This window comes from Dama dama, chromosome 20 (assembly GCF_033118175.1).
Source record: "Dama dama isolate Ldn47 chromosome 20, ASM3311817v1, whole genome shotgun sequence".
NCBI lineage: Eukaryota > Metazoa > Chordata > Mammalia > Artiodactyla > Cervidae > Dama > Dama dama.
In genome coordinates this window covers 96919472-96936109 of record NC_083700.1, presented here as the reverse complement: position 1 = coordinate 96936109, position 16638 = coordinate 96919472, and the positions used below count along the sequence as shown (strand labels likewise).

Here is a 16638-nt window from a genome sequence, read left to right as displayed (position 1 = left end):
AGGAAAGACTCTGATGCTGGGAAAGATTGAAAACAGGAGAAGGGGATGACAGAAAATTAGATGGTTGCATGGCATCACCGATTCAATGGACATGAGTTTAAGCAAGCTCCGGGAGTTGGTGATGGTTAGGGAAGCCTGGCGTGCTGCAGTCCATGGGTCGCAAAGAGCCGGACATGATTGAGCGACTGAACTGAACAGAAATGACATCAAAATCTTAATCTCAGGCTTCTCTTAAAAAACTGAAGGTCTGAAAATCCTAAACCCATATTGCCACAAAGCAAAAATTACTCCCTAGGGTCTCCCAAGATACCTAAGGCCAAGTATCAGCTATCATTTTGATTTTGCTAGTGTAGCACATGTTTAAAATATATAGTCTGCTTCACTCATAGCTACCTGTATACAGTCCAGGGACTGAACCCAGGACTCCCACAATGCAGGTGAATTCTTTACCATCTGAGCCACCAGGGAAGCCCTCCTGGTATACTAATTCACCCTAAGTCTATCAAAGCAAACAAACACTACAAATCTTGCTGTACAGAGCTTAATGAAAAATATTGGGACCAAAATGCCTCTCCAGTGGGGACATATGCCAATATTCACTGAGTGTTTACTTACTATATGACAAGCATTGTTCTAAGTGCTTTACATATACTAGTTAATCTGACCCTCACAATAATCTTATAAAGGAGATACTATTATTATACCCCGCCTCGTTACAAATACAAAACTGAAGCACAAAAAGATTAGATAGCCCATGCCCAACTAATAAGGGTTGGAAGTGAAGTGAAAGTCACTCAGTCGTATCCCACTCTTTGCAACCCCATGGACTATACAGTCCATGGAATTCTCCAGGCCAGAATACTGGAGTGGGTAGCCTTTTCCTTCTCCAGGGGATCAAACTCAGGTCTCCAATCCAGGGATCAAACCCAGGTCTCCTGCATTGCAGGCAGATTCTGTACCAGCTGAGCCACTAGGGAAGCCCTAATAAGGATTGGAACTACATTTTAACCACTTCAAAGACTACCTCTTTCTTATACAGGAAGGAATGATCCTTTCTTAAGAAAATAATCTGCAACATGCTTTGGGAGATGCTTTTGAATGAAAGTGGTCATCCCTTCATAAGTCAACATACTAAATAAATAAAATAGAAAAATGTTTAAATGCAAATGCCAAAATGAAGTTTTGATACTATAAGCATGCCAAGAGCAATTCTTACTGGACAGAGAATAAAAACTTAACATGAAATGGCATATACACATATTGAACATAAACTTTTAGATTAACATAAGGACGTTTAAAAGAATTCGATATTATCCGACAAATTTCTTTCTGTGTAACAGAAAATGCTGCTTGAAAGCCTTACTAAATTGTGGCAACTGGTAACAAAGAACATTCACACCAAGTGAACTGAGCATTCTAAGAAAATTAATTCATGGCTAATGTATAATAAAGAGCTGCTAGCATATAGAACAAAGCTACTGGCCTATGAGTCAAAGGACTTGGGTTCTAATCCAGGATTTGCCACAATCGTGACCAAAAAGGGCCTTAGAGCCAGTGGCAGTTTGTTTGTTTTTGGCTGTTGGGCAGTCATCTGCCCTCCCTTGGTAACAGTACTGCACTTTCACCTGGTAGAATTACTCCTTCCCTGTACATGTCTTGGTAAATCAAGGTTTCCTGTTATCCCCAGGGCTAAGGGATTCAGGGATGGACACATAATCTGAATAAAGCAAACTGAATCTCTTCTCACAGGATTTTGAAACCTGAGTAAAATGACATAAAAGCTGGATGGGACTGGAGGTTCTAGCCAGAAATTAGGCAAGAAAAAGAAATAAAAGGCATCCAAGTTGGAAATTAAAAAGCAAGAGAATACCATGGTGGTATTACCATCTTAACCAGTGGTTAAGATTTGGTGTATTCACTGAGATGGCCTGGGTTCAATCCCTGATCAGGGAACTAAGATCCTGCAAGTCAGGCAGCACAGAAGAAAAAAAAGGCAAAACTACCTCTATTTGCAGATGACATATTCTAAATATAGAAAGTCTCAATCAAAAATAAAACAAAAAACTACTAGAGCTAATAAACAAACAACTCAATCTGAAAAATAGGCAAAGGACATGAATAGATATTTCTCCAAAGAAGATATACAAAAGACCAATAAGCACATGAAAAGATTATTATTCATTATTAGGGAACTGAAAATCAAAACCGCAATGAATTATTACTTAATCCATTAGGATGGCTATTTTCAAAATAACAAAACAGCAAGTGATGGCAAAAACCTGAAGAAATTGGAACCCTGGTACACTGCTGGTGGGAAAGTAAAAATGGTACAGATGCTATGGTTCCTTAAAAAGTTAAACATATAAAATTACCAGATTATCCAGCAATTTCACTTCTAGGTATATACGCAAAATAATTCAAAGCAAGGGCTCAAACAGATACTTGTACACCAATGTTCATAGTAGCATTATTCACAATAGCCAAAGACAGAAACAACCTCATTCCATCAACAGAAGAACAGACCAACAACGTGTGGTATACAAATAAAAGGAATATTATTCAGCCTTTAAAAAGAATGCAATTCTGATGCAAGCGACAACATGAACAAATCCTGAACACATAATGCTAAGTGAAATAAACCAGACAAAAAAAGATAAATACTATTAACTCAGCTTAAATGATGTACCCAGCAGAGGCAAATTAATAGAGACAAAAAGTAAAATAGAAGTTACCAGGAGCTACGGGATAGGGAGAAGGGAGGAATTACTGTCTAAAAGATACTGAGGTCCTGTTAGAGATGATGACAAATTCTGGAAATGGATAGTAGTATTGGTTGTACAACATCATGAATTTACTTATGCCACTGAATTGCATACTTAAAATGGTTAAAATTATAAATCTTCTATTTTGTATATATTAGAACAATTTTTTTACCTGCACAATTATCATCTTTTCCTTTTGTGTTTTCCTATGCAGTACCAAATAAATGGCTAAGGTGATTCCTACTAAAATCGTCATGACATAGAAAAAGCACTCTTCTCCTGATGACACTGCAACAGTTTTCAAAGTGTGTTCCACAAACTCTCAAGAGCCCCTGAGACTTTTTTCAGGGAACATAAAAATCAAGACTATTCTCATATTAGTATTTCCTTTTTTACTTAGTTATGGTTCACTGAAGAGTGTATAAGTATATTTGATAAAAGATAAATAAAAGCAGTGGAATCAAACTGTACTATTTTATCAGTCTAGTCACTCAATTCTTTACTATTGCACATCTGAGTTTTAAAAAAAAAGTCAGTTGGACTCAAAAATGTCCAACATAAAGTAGTAAAATATTTTATTACATCTCTATATTTATTTTATTATTAAAATATATATATCTAAAATTTTATAAACTTTGACCTTAATATCTTTTTAAAATTCTGGGTGACAAAATGAAAAATACATATAAAGCAGTTCTGCACAATGTAATATAACAGTTATGTTGAAGAAAAACACTAAGTGATTGACTTGCAAGCTATTTTCTCCACAGAATTCTGTTTTTAACTTTATTTTTTTTTTTTTAACTTTAAAAATGGCTAACAAACTATAATTATTAAGATGGATATTTGGCAAACATTTTTCTTAAAAATAAAGGCTCTCACCTTACAGACAACTATGGATAGTATTTGCTACCAATATAACAAAATTGAGCTTTCAAAAGAATATTACAACTTCTGAAAAAGTTGAAAGCTTCCCAATATTTTAAAACTTTGCTACTGAGGTCAACAGTGGTATTAATATGATTACTTAATATTGCAGAATTAAATGTGAAAACATGTGGAAGACCTACATAATTAAGTCAACCAGTAGTCTCTAAAAGACCACTACAGGTTAATTGTCTGTATTGTGTACGACCAGGCCATCCAGTCCCTGCTTCATCTACAGCTTATTCACATGACTGATTTTCTGCGTTAATCACAGAATCTAATCAATCACCTGCTCCACACCAGCTAGTGATTTTTTCAATCTTTAAATCAGAATTATCTCCACCGTGATAGCTTATCAAAGGCATATGCCCCTCTGTTAGTTTCCCCGGTAACCAATGAGCCAACATGATGTGAATCACCCCCTCCCCTTCCTCCAGTAGCCATCTGCTGTCTATGTAAGATTCACCCACCTGTGAAACTATTGATATCTCTGTCGCTGACTCCGAGCTCTTTCTTCAGTCTTTAAGCAGGGCAAGAACAGGCAGGGCTTGCAGGCCTGCAGGGTATAGCCTAACATATGCCCACACAATTCATATATTAAACCCTAACTCCCAATATGATGTTATTTGGAGGTGAGGGTCTCTGGGAGGTGATTAGGTCATGAGGATGTGGGCTTCATTAATGGGATCAGAATCCTTATAAAAGAAGAGCCCAGAGACCTCCCTTAGCCGTCTAGATCCCACTTTTACCACATAAGGACACAGACAGCATAGCCACCTATGAATGTGAAGGTGAGTTCTCACCAGATACCAAATCTGATGGCACCTTGATTATAGATTTCTCAGCCTCCAGAACCATGAACAATAAATTTCTGCTGTTGATAAGCTACCTTGTCTAAAATATTTTTATTATGGTAACCCAAATGGACTACAACAATTTATGATGTTTTAAAATCATGCATGGCTAAGAAATCCACTAAAGTACAAGACAGACCAACGGACTATAATATAGTAAGAGTCTGAAAAGCTGTTTGAGAAGTTTTGTTGTTTTTTTTTTTTCCCCTCATTTTTCAGGTATGCTATGCAGCATGGGGGATTTTATTCCTAGACCAGGGATCAAACCCACTCCCCCTGCATTGGAAGCGCAGTCTTAACCACTGAACCACCGGGAAATTCCCTTTAAGATTTATTTAGTTATTTGGCTGTGGAAGGTCTTTGTTGCTGCACATGGGCTTTCTCTGTTTGTGGCGAGCAAGGACAACTCTTCATTGCAGTGCATGGGCTTCTCGTTGTGGTGGCTTCTCTTGTTGCAGATCACTGGCTCTAGCCACAAAGGCTACAGTAGTTGCAGCACATGGGCTTAGTTGTTCCATGGCATGTAGGATCTTCCTGGACCAGGGATGGAACTAGTGTCCCTTGCACTGCAAAGTGAATTCTTAACCACTGGACCACAAAGGAAACTGGATATGGTTTTTGATTCCACATTTCAACTAACCTTTAAGAAACTATTAAAGTTTTGCTGTAGCGTCAAGGAAGGGCTTAAACACTAATATTAATTATGTTAAAATATTCCTCCCTTTTGCAATTACATACCTGTGTGAGACTAGATTTTTCTTCATAGACTTCAATCAAAACAACATATCACAACATATGAAAGAAGTAGATATAAGAATCCATCTGCCCTTTATTAACCAGAGATTAAAGAGATTTAAAAAAAAAGAAAACCAATGCCATTCTTCTAAATTTGATTTAGAAATTATTTTTCATTTAAAATATGTCATTTATGTTACATTAACAGTTTTATTAATGTTATTTTCAAATGAATAAGGTAATCATTTTCAAACTTTCCCAGTTTTAGCTTCTAATATAGTAACAATAGATATAACTTCCATAAACAAAAACTCTTTAGGGACTTCAATAATGTTTAAGGGTGTCAAGGTTCCAAACCAAAAAGCTTAAGAACTGCTAATTTAATCAGGCCTGTGTTTAAAAGGGGAATATTTTTTCTTATCGCCACTTTTTGTTCATGTACAAAAGGTTTATATATAACTGAATTGTTAAACCAAAAAAAAAAAAAAAAAAAGAGCTAGGATAAAGAAGAGGCTCAGATTCTGATCTGACACCCTATTCAGAAGGCCAGATGTATTATAGAACAAAACATGCCTCAGTGAAGGGGATCAAAATATGCCACTTTGGCATGAGCATTATTTTGAGCTAAGGCAATTAAGAAACAGCAGAGGGACTTCCCTGGTGGTTCAGTCGCCAAGACACCATGCTACCAATCAATGCAGGGGCCCTGGGTTCAATCCCTGGTCAGGGAACCGGAGCCTACATGTTAAAACTGAGTTCACATGCCACAACTAAAGATCCTGCATGCTGCAACTAAGACCCAGTACGGCCAAATAAATAAACATTTTTTAAGTGGATTAAACAATCATACATAAGAGCTGAAACCATAAAATTCCCAGAAGAAAACAGAAGGTAAGCTCCTTGACATAAGTCTTGGCAATGGTTTTTTGGATTTGACACCAAAAGCAAAGGCAACAAAAGCAAAAATCAACAACTGGGACTACATCAAACTAAAAAGCTTCTGTACAGCAAAGAAAGCTATCAACAAAATGAAAAAGCAACCGACTGAATGGGAGAAAATAGCTGAAAGTCATATCAAGAGATTACTATCTAAAATATATTAAAAAAGTTATGCAACTCAATAGCAAAAAATCTGATAAAAAATGGGCAGAGGATCTGAACAGCCACTTTTCCAAAAAGACATACAGATGGCTGTTACATGAAAAGGTGCTCAACATCACTAATTATCAAGGAAATCCAAATAAAACTACAATAGATATCACATCACATCTGTTACAATGGCTATTATGAAAAAGACAAAACAGCTTCCCTGGTAGCTTAGTGGTAAAGAATCCACCTGCCAATGCAGTAGACATGGGTTCGATCCCTGATCTGGGAAGATCCCACATATGCTACAGAGCAACTAAGCCCATGAGCCACACCACTGAGCCTGTGTCATAGAGCCGGGAGCCACAGCTACTGAAGCCCAAACGCCCTAGAGCCTGTGCTCACAAGAGAGGCAATTGTAGTAAGCAGCCCACACACCACAACTAGAGAGAAAGCCCACGCAGCAACAAAGACCCAGAACAGCCACAAATAAATAAACAAAAAGACAAGAAATAACAAGTGTTGGCAAGGATGTGGAGAAAACAAAGCCCTCATGAATTGTCAGTAGGAATGTAAATTGGTACAGCAACTATAGATTCCTTAAAAAATGAAAAATAGAATTGATGTACAAACCAGCATCTCCACTTTTGGGTATTTATCCAAAAACAAGAGAATATTCACTCAAAAAGAGAGAAGGACCCCCATGTACACTGCAGCATAATTTACAATGGCCAAGATACAGAAACAATCTAAATGTCCACAGATGGATGCATAGATAAAGAAAACATATACAATGGAGGGAATTCCCTGGAGGTCCAGTGGTTAGGACTCAGTGCTTTCAGGCTTTCACTGCTGTGGCCTGGGTTCAATCCCTGGTCAGGGAACTAAGATCCCACAAGCCACATTGGCACAGCCAATGTGTATATACATATATACACACATATATAATAGAATATTATTCAGTCATAAAAAGAAAATAATCATTCCATTTGTGGCAACATGGATGGACCTTGAAGGCTTATGCTGAGTGAAATAAGACAGATAAATACTGTATGATCTCACTTGTATGTAGAATCTGAAAGAAAAAGAAAAAAAACACAACTCATAGATAGAACAGATTGGTGACTGCCAGAGGCAAGGAATGAGAGACGAGCAAAATGGGTGAAGGTGGTGAAAAGATACAAATTTCCAGGTATAAAATAAATAAGTCCTGGGAATGCAATGTACAGCATGATGACCACAGTCAATAATACTATATATTATGTTCGAAAGTTACTAAGAGAATAATAAGTCTTAAACGTTCTCATCATGAGAAAAAAATTTGTAACTATACATGGTGATAGATGTTAACTAGACTTACTGTGATCACTTCACAATATATACATATATCAAATCATTATACTGCATACCTGAAACTAACATAATGTTATATATCAATTATAGTCCAATTTAAAAGAAAAAATATGACATACAAGCTCTTAAGCCTAACTGCTTCTTTGGGTTTTCACTTCTTTTCTGCAACACTCCTGTGCATGAGGGATAAACCTTTTTCCTTTGTTAATCTGGCAATTGTGAATTTAACTTGAAATCCCCAGTAACTGAACATATAAAGGTAGAGAAAAAGTTTTTTTTCTTACCTAGAGGTGACACAGTGGACACCAAAAATATTTATTAGGCATTAACAGGATACTTAAGTTACCACTAAACCACACCTAAGCAGAACCAAAAGGCAAACATAAAAGCAGTCATCTCTGTATTAGGAAAAAAGTCCCTAGGACCTCTGGCTTAGTCAACTGTTACTGGCAGTTGAGTATAACTCGAGATGGCAAACTAGTAGATCAGAAACTTTTTAATTCAATAAAGGCAAAGAAGAAATAAACTACTACTATTTCATGTTTCCTTTTTACAGTTAACTCATTTAAGCTATATTTAGATATTGATTCTGATCAATCACCCAAAAGTAAAAAAGGAACTTGCAATGCTTTCTTTAAATTGTTCTGTATCAACCTCTTACATTTGTTTTTTTTTTTTTAATTCTATCTTCTGCAAATATCCCTGACCTAAAAATTCTCAGTTTAAGAAAAATGTTTCATTTATATAAACCTTTACCATATGTTTTTGAGAGTACTGTGTAAATAATACTAAGTAAATAAAGAAATTATCTTGTGAAGTATTGTCAAAGGTTTCCCTTGTAGCTCAGTTTGGAATCTGCCAGCAATGCAGGAGACCTGGGTTTGATTCCTGGGTTGGGAAGATCCACTGGAGAAGGAAATGGCAACCCACTCTAGTATTCTTGTCTGGAAAATGTCATGGACAGAGGAGCCTGGCAGGCTACAGTCCATGGGGTCACAAAAGTCAGACACAACTTAGCAACTAACCACCACCTCCATTGTCAAAGGCAAACGATGTTATCAAGTACACATAACAGATCTGAAATATTTCATCAGATGATAAATTCTGACTACCTGAATAAAGTTTTAACCATGGTACTTTAGATGACCATTTTATTAAAAAATTACTCTGAATTTCTGGAAACATGAAAGCAGCAGTTACTAACCACTGCAAAGGAACCAGGGAACAAGAGAAAACTTCCCAGTACATGTATCTGTGAATAGTCTGAAATTACACATGGTTTTAAACACAAAAGTAACAAAACTAAATAATTCTATTAAAATTCAGTTCCTAGGGACGTCCCTGGTGATCTAGTGTTTAAGAATCCGCCTTCCAATGCAGGGGACATGGGTTCAATCCCTGGTCGGGGAACTAAGATCCCACACGCCAAGGGGCAACTAAGCCCATGCACCAGAAACTACAGAGTCCACAAATGACAACTACCATGAAGCCCTTGCACCACAACAAAGATCCTGTGTGCCACAACTAAGATCCGATGCAGTCAAAAATATATAAATAAATATTAAATAATAATAAATAAAATACAGTTCCTAAAACTGATGAACCTATTTCATTTTAGAGAACTTTTAAAAAAGAACCAGAAATACTGTGGATGCTGATATAATCTTAGATACAGAAAAATGCTTAGAAAAGAATAACTGGTGGATCAGACTATCCAGAGGAAAAAAACAACTATTCAGAAGGAAGAAAAAATTTTCACTTAAATCCTCAGCTTTTTGAAAACCTAAAAATAAAATTATGAAAATAAGAGATAAAGAAACAAAAACATTTCATCTTTCTAAAAGAAAACAATTGACACCTTTAACCAACTTCTTTTTCAAAGATAATGATTAAATACCATCCCCCATCCCAAGCTGCCACACTCCAATCCAGACTTCACAGGCTATTTGGCATACAACATTGAATTACAGCACAATTTTGTTCATGCATGAACAAATGCTATTTTTCTCCACTGAAATTTTCTCCCTGTAGCATGCTCATTAGTAACACTGACCCTTTCCTATGTCCCAAAAACCAACCTGCTTTGTGAGATAAATTCCGATCCCAAATCAGATATTGCTGGCAAAACTAATCTCTGAATGAAAACAGTACATAAGCCAATCACAACACAGAATTTCATTTGTACATTATTGACATTGAGACAGAAAACTGCAATTTCCAGCAAATACTTCTAGTTGAGCTTCTTGGCTCAGTAAAATTGAAGTTATGATTTTATCTTTAGAAACATATATGTTATTTTCTTAAAATTATATTGCTTATTTTTTTCTTTGAAAATACATTTTTCTGAAAGACTGTCTCATAAGCAAAAAAAATATATTTAACAGTTAATAGAAGTAACATTTAATTAATAATTAAAAGTTAAAAAATTTAGTCTGTGGAGAAGGAAATGGCAATCCACTCCAATATTCTTGCCTGGAAAATCCCATGGACAGAGAAGCCTGGCGGGCTACAGTCCATAGGGTCGCAAAGTGTCAGGCTTAGTGACTAAATAGCAGCAGCAGAGACTCTTCTGCCTAGAAAAGCTTTCTGTACTACTTGTTCTGTCCAGAGTTCCAGGTCAGAATTGGGAAAAACAGCTGAACAATGGGTGTTGGGAGTCTTCAGATTGGGAAGACTTTGCAGATATTCAGACTATCTCCTTTGGACAGGAAATCCTTACAGTATTTTTTGTGTGTTGTAAACATAAGGCATTAAATTGTTAGTCTGAGTGCTTTCACTACATCAAGACCCCTTAAAATTGAATGTGGGATTGATCTTCATGTTCTTTTACTCTCATTAGCACCTCAGATAAAATGCTAAATAAACCTCAGACTTTTTTAATATTTAAAAAAAAAACCATTCAGGTTGAAATAGTAATGTGATTTCTGTTCCCTTTGTTTCTTTTCCCAACCTAGAGACAAGAGTTCCTTCAGATTTCAATTTATTTTGACACTGACTTTATTTTTTTGTCCACTTACATGATATAATTTAGGTAAATAGCAGTTCCTTCAGTTAAAATTAACTGCTTTGAAGATTCCAATAATATCTTCCTGATAGCAATGAATTCATTATATGTCTAAGGACTTCTCCATTGGAAAATATGATGATTATAACATGATAAGTTTTAGACATATTCCATTCAACTAAACAGAATACTATTTCTTAGTATTGCTCACAAACACATAGAAAGCTACAGGTCTAAAACAAAATCTCCAAGCTTGGCCATTATCTAGTAATGTAACCTTAAGAATCCTCTTAAACTCTCTTGTCTTACCTATAAAATGTTTGATTACACCTAAATAGTTCCTCCTATCCTTGTGCTTGACTGTCCAAGAAAGACAGCATCTTAGGTAGATTTCATTTAAGGTTTGCTGTGTACCATGAATCACACTCCCAATTGGTACACTAAATGCAATTATGAAGACTGTAAAGTATTTTTAGGTGTTTGTTAAAAAAAAAAAAAAAAAAAGAATCAGAAAAATAGCACTAAAATTTTTGAAGTAACAACAGAACTGAAGAAAACTAGGATTGGACATTAGGGGGAAAAGAGGAATTAGCAAAACAGAGGAGGCAACTCCTTCCAACTCATTGCACGAGGCCAGTATTACTCTGACACCAATACCAGAAAAAGACAACACAAGAGAAGAAAACTATGGACCCAATATCCCAATAGGAACAAAGATACAAAAATCCGCAATTAAATACTAGCAAACTAGCAACTCCAACAAAACATAAAAAGGATCATACACCATGACTAGGTGAGATTTGGTCCAGGAATGCAAGGTTGGTTCAACAAACAGAAATCAATGACATACCTTATTAACAGAATAAAAGAATAAGGTTTAGCCATCACAATAGATGCAGAAAAAGCACTTGACAAAAATCAATCTTTCAACATAAAAACACTCAACAAACTAGGAGCAGAAGGGATTTTCCTCAACCTGATAATGCAGCGGTCCCCAACCTTTTTGGCACCAGGGACCAGTTTCATGGAAGACGATTTTTCTATGGAAGGGAGGGAGGGCAGGGAAATATGTTTTAGGCAGTAATACAAGCAGTGGGGAATTATGGGGAGCTGCAGATAAAGCTTGGCTTGCTCATCTGTTGCTCACTTCCTGCTGTGCGGCCTAGTTCCTAACAGGAACTTAAAAAAAAAGTGCAAGCCTCCTATAATCATATCCCAAAAGAAACCATTATTAACAATTTAGTTAGTAAAGAAAAAGTCAATTGAATTCCTACACACTAGCAATTAATAATCAAAACCGACATTAAGAAAACAATTCTCTGGTGGCTCAGTGGTGACCAGTCTGCCTACCAATGCAGTTGACATGGGTTCCATCCCTGATCTGGGAAGATCCCACATGCTGCGGAACAACTAGGCCTGTGTGCCACAACAACTGAGCCTGTATTCTACAACCTGGGAGCCATACCACTGAGCCCACATGACACAACTACTAAAGCCCACACTCCCTGGAGCCCGTGCCCCATAATAAGAGAGGCCACCGCAATGAGAAGCCTGTACACCGCAACTAGAGAATAGTCCCCACTCACTGCAACTACAGTAGACCCTGCTTACTGCAACTAGAAAAAAGCCGGTAGCAATGAAGACCCAGCACAGTCAAAAGTAAATAAGTAAATAAAAAATTTAAAAAAGAAAACAATTCTACCTAGAATAGCCCCCACAGGGAATAAAATATTGAACAGACATTGCAGCAAAGAAGATATACAAATGTCCAATATGCACATGAAAAATGCTCAACTTCACTAGTCATCAAGGAAATGTAAATCAAAACCACAATGAGATACCACTTTACATCTGCTAGAATGTCTGCAATAAAAATGACAGATAACAGTGTTGATGAGGATGCAGAAGAAATGGAACTGTCATATGTTGCTGGCAAGGATGTAAGATCATGCAGCAGCCACTGTGGAAAACAGTTTGCCAGTTCCTCAAAAACTTAAACATAAAGTTACCATATGACTCAGCAATTCCACTCCAAGGTATTTACCCAAGAAAACGGAAAATTAAAAATTCTGCACATGAATGTTCATAGCGGCATTCTTCATAATAGCTGAAAAGTAGAAACAACCCAAATATCTATCAACTAATGAAGGAAAACCAAATGTGTGTTCAGTCACTCAGTCTTGTCTGACTCTGCAATCCCATGAACTGTAGCCCACCAGGCTTCTCTGTCCATGGAATTTTCCGGGCAAGAATACTGGAGTGGGTTGCCACTTCCTTATCCAGGATCTTTCCAACCCAGGGATTGAACCTGCATCTCTTGTGTCTCCTGTATTGGCAGGTGGATTCTTTACCACTTAAACAAATGTGGTAGATACATAAAGTGGAATATTACTCAGCCACAAAAAGAAATGAAGCACTGATATATGCTACAAATAGATGAACCTTGAAAACATTTTGCTATCTGAAAGAAGTCAAACACAAATGGCTATATACTGTATCATGCCATTTATATGAAATGTCCAGAACAGGCAAATCCATAAAGACAGGAGTAGGTCAGTGGTTGCTATGGGCTTGGGTAAGCAGAATAGGGAGTAACTGCTAAGGCTACAAGGTTTACAACATTTTATGGGGTGCTCTGTGCTACATGCAGCATGTGGGATCTTAGTTCCCATGTCCCCTGCAGTAGAAATGCAGAGTCTTAACCACTGGACCACCAGGGAAATTCCTACATTTTTTAGTGTTCTGGAATTAGTTGGCTGCACAACTTTATGAATATACTAAAAGCTACTGAATTGTATATTTTAAAATGGTGAATATAACAGCATGTGAATTATATCTCAATAATAGAAAAGAAGGCAAACAAAGTTACTTTTTTTTTTACAAAGTTACTTTTAAAATTCCAATTTAAAACAGACTTTTATCAGGCCTTTTTAAGAGACCTTCTGTAACCTCATAACAAAGAAAATATAAAAATACACACACATAAAGACCAATCACAGAAAGAGTGATGTGTTTCAAATCAAGCCTTACCTTCAACCCAGTACTACAATTTTATATATGACAGAAAAACTACCTGGTCTTGATCCTTCTCAGTTATACTTCATTGTATGTCTGACTGTTCCTTTTCAGACTCCTTGCCAAACTTTTCTTCCTCTGCCACTGCTTTTTAAATCTCCCAAATTCCCTTATTATTTTTCCCCAAGGGCTCCATCTCCTAAAATATTTTGTCTCTTTATAACTTTCAGAAGGAAGAATCATTCCATAGCATTTCACTCTGTACATGTCTTTAAGATTCGTTTATATTGATAGATGTGTTGTTGTTCAGTTGCTCAATCGTATCTGACTCTTTACAACCCCACGGACTATAGCATGCCAGGCTTCCCTGTCCTTCACCATCTCCTGGAGCTTGTTCAAACCCATGTCCATTGAGTCAGTGATGCCATCCAACCATCTTGTCTTCTGTCATCCCCTTCTCCTCCTGCCTTCAGTCTTTCTAACATAGTCTTTTTTCTAACACAGTCTTTTCTAATGAGTCAGCTCTTTGCATGAGGTTTTCACCAAAGTATTAGACCTTCAGCTTCAGCATCAGTCCTTCCAATGAAGACTCAGGACTGATTTCCTTTAGGATTGACTGACTTGATCTTCTTGCAGTCCAAGGGACTCTGAAGAGTCTTCTCCAACACCACAGTTCAAAAGCATCAATTCTTCGGCATTCAGCCTTCTTCATGGTCCAACTCTCACAACCATGCATGACTACTGGAAAAACCACTACATGGACCTTTGTCGGCAAAGTAATGTCTCTGCTTTTTAATATGCTGTCTAGGTTTGTCATAAGTTTTCTTCCAAGGAGCAAACATCTTTTTATTTCATGGCTACAGTCACCATCTGCAGTGATTTTGGAGCCCAAGAAAATAAAGTCCGTCACTTTTCCATTGTTTCCCCATCTACTTGCCATGAAGTGATGGGACTGGATGCCGTGATCTTCGTTTTTTGAATGTTGGATTTTAAGCCAGCTTTTTCACTCTCCTCTTTCACCTTCATCAAGAGGCTCTTTAATTCCTCTTTGCTTTCTGCCATAAGGGTGGTGTCATCTGCATCTCTGAGGTTATTGGTATTTCTCCCAGCAATCTTGATTCCAGCTTGTGCTTCTTCCAGCCCGGAACTTTGCAAGATGTATTCTACATATAAGTTAAATAAGCCAGGCAACAATATACAGCCTTAACGTACTCCCTTCCCAATTTGGAACCAGTCCATTGTTCCATGTCTGGTTCTAACAGTTGCTTCTTGACCTGCATACAGGTTTCTCAGGAGGCAGGTAAGGTGGTCTGGTATTCCCATCTCTTTTAAGAATTTTTTCCACAGTTTGTTGTGATCCACATAGTCAAAGGCTTTAGCATAGTCAATGAAGCATATGTTTTTCTGGAATTCTCTTGCTTTTTCTATGCTCCAATGGATGTTGGCAATTACATGTAGCTGTGGTTATTTTCACTGTTCCCTACTACTACATAAATATTCTACAATTCCTTCACTCTATTATTGATGCCTTTTGCGCAGTGTGCAGTTTTTTGCTTTAACAAATAATATTGCTATGAACTTTCTCATATTGTTACACATACAAACTCTTGCCCACCTTCTCAAGTTTCCCTAGGGTATACACTATGTCAGATACTTCTAAACTATCTTCTAAAGTGGAGTTTCAAGTGATACTCACTCCCCACAGCAGTACATGAGAGTTCCCATTATTCCACCTCCTTACCAAAATGACAAGTATGATGTATTATTTGAGGTTTTAATTTGCATTTCCATGACTAAGATTAAAGACTTCGTCATGTTTATAGTTCATTTGCATTTCTTCTATGAATTTCCAGTCCACTATCATTATTACTGGTTTATAAAATATTCTTTGTATATCTGTATATTAATTATTTTAAAAATATATTTATTTATTTTTGGCTGCACCAGGTCTTAACTGTGGCAAGAGGGCTCAGTAGTTGCCCCGAGGCATGTGGGATCTTAGTTCCCCCACGGGGATTGAATCTGCATTCCCTGCATCGAATGGCAGATTCTTAACCACTGGACCACCAGGGAAGTCCCTATTCTTTTTAGTTAAGTGTTTTACAAACATTTTCTCCTAGATGATAGGGTATATTTCATTTCATGTTTTCTTTTGACAACTGCAATTTTATTTTGATAATAGATATATTTGTTAGTATTTTCCTTTGTCATTCAAATTACAAATTATTTCTAAAAGTTTTTCATATTTACATCTTTAATTACTACAGAGCAACTAACATTTTCACTTTCTTACTTGTATATATGCTGTGAATAGAAATTCCATTATTTTCATATAGATATCCCATTGTTTCATTACCATTTAAACTGTTTAGTCAGTCCATTATTTCCTCACTCATCTGCAAAACTCTGTCATATATTAAATTTCCTTACATGAAGAGGTTCTGTTTCTGGCCTCTATTCTGCTCCATTGTGGTCTATCCTGTGCCAATATTACAGTGTTCAGATAGTATGGCTTTAGAAGTCATACTATCTAAAAAATTATCCAAATATTTATTGGTAGTTTGCTCTCCTATGTAAATTTTGGATAGAGGTTGTCAAGTTAAATGAAATACCCTATTATTAAATAGAATTGTATTGAACTTATAAATTAATTTGGAAAGAACTAATGTTTTTTATGATACTGAGTCTTCCTGTTCATTAATATGGTATCCCAATTTATTTAGATCTTCTCTAATGTCTTTCAAAAAAATTTTATAATATTCTCCATAAAAGGTCATGAATATCTTGTGTTGATTTTGTTCCCAGGTATTTTTTAAATTGCTGTTGCTGCTGTTGCTGCTATAATAAACTGTATCTTTTAAAAATTATATTTGTTGGGAAAACAAGTGTCCACCAACAAATT

General features: G+C 36.5%; 1 protein-coding gene across 4 annotated transcripts in view; it reads right to left on the bottom strand.

The window, feature by feature from the left end:
- The window catches only part of PIK3R3 (phosphoinositide-3-kinase regulatory subunit 3), a 96604-nt gene that overhangs the window by 55684 nt on the left and 24282 nt on the right, over nucleotides 1-16638 (bottom strand). The window lies entirely within an intron of this gene.